Genomic DNA, 1,392 nt, shown 5'->3' on the forward strand with positions numbered 1-1,392 from the left:
AGACAGAGTCTCGCTTTATCCCCCAGACTGGAGTGCAGTGGTGCAATCTCGGCTCACTGCAACCTCATCCTCCTGGGTTCAAGCCATATTCCTGTGTCAGCCTCCTGAGTAACTGGGATTACAGGTGCCTGGCTAATTTTTGTATTTTTAGCAGCAACGGGGTTTCACTATGTTGGCCAAGCTGGTTTCCGACTCCTGACCTCATGTGATCTGCCTGCCTCGGCCTCCCAAAGTGCTGGGATTACAGGCGTGAGCCACTGCACCCTGCCAGGAGTCTTTTTTTTTTTTTTTTTTTTTTGAGACAGAGTATCACTCTATGAAGCCATCCTCCCACCTCAGTCTCTTGAGTAGCTGGGACTGCAGCCATGCACCATCATGCCTGGCTAATTTTTGTATTTCTTTGTGTGTGTGTGTGTGTGTGTGTGTGTGTGAAAAAGATCATTCTGCCGCCTAGGCTGGAGTGCACTGGTGTGACCTCTACTCGCTACAACCTCCGCCTCCTGGGTTTAAGCAATTCTCTTGCCTCAGCTTCCCCAGTAGCTAGGATTATAGGCATACACCACCAAGTTCGGCTAATTTTTGTACTTTTAGTAGAGATGGGGTTTCACCATGTTAGCTAGGCTGGTCTCAAACTCTTGACCTCAGGTGATCTGCCCACCATGGCTTCCCAAAGTGCTAGGATTACAAGTGAGCCACTGCACCCAGCCTAATTTTTGTATTTCTTTTAGTAGAGGTGAGGTTTTACCATGTTGCCCAGGCTGGTCTCAAACTCCTGGGCTCAAGTGATCCATCCACTTCGGCCTCCCAAAGTGCTGAGATTAAAAGTTTGAGCCACTGCATCTGACTAAGAGTCTCTAAAAATTGAGTCTTTTTTAAAAAAAGAATTCTTGTAATTTAATTATTATTATTATTATTATTATTTTTTGAGACGGAATCTCGCTCTATCACCCAGGCTGGAGTATAGTGACACAATCTCAGTTCACTGCAACCTCCACTTCCTGGGTTCAAGCGATTCTCCTGCCCCAGCCTCCTGAGTAGCTGGAACTATAGGTGCATGCCACTATGCCTGGCTAATGTTTGTATTTTTAGTAGAGACAGGGTTTCAGCATGTTGGCCAGGCTGGTCTTGAACTCCTGTCCTCAAGTGGTCCACCCACCTTGACCTCCCAAAATGCTGGGATTACACGCGTGAGCCACCGCACCCGGCCAAATGTTTCTAAAATTAGAATGAAGGGCAAAATTCTCCTTCCTTTGCAGGTATAGATAATTCACCCATATTGAACTGTCATCTGTCTGCAGAGGCTTGATATTTCCCCTATCAGCTGTCAAGGATGCAGGAGAACTTGAGATGCCTTTGTGGAAAGCACATTTAAAGATTTAGAGCTTTCTCTTC

General features: G+C 46.3%; 1 protein-coding gene across 1 annotated transcript in view; it reads left to right on the forward strand.

Moving 5' to 3' along the window:
* RBMS2 (RNA binding motif, single stranded interacting protein 2) overlaps positions 1 to 1,392 on the forward strand; it is an 88,928-nt gene that overhangs the window by 33,683 nt on the left and 53,853 nt on the right. The window lies entirely within an intron of this gene.

Source organism: Mandrillus leucophaeus, unplaced genomic scaffold, assembly GCF_000951045.1.
Source record: "Mandrillus leucophaeus isolate KB7577 unplaced genomic scaffold, Mleu.le_1.0 Scaffold332, whole genome shotgun sequence".
In the NCBI taxonomy this organism is placed as follows: Eukaryota; Metazoa; Chordata; class Mammalia; order Primates; family Cercopithecidae; genus Mandrillus; species Mandrillus leucophaeus.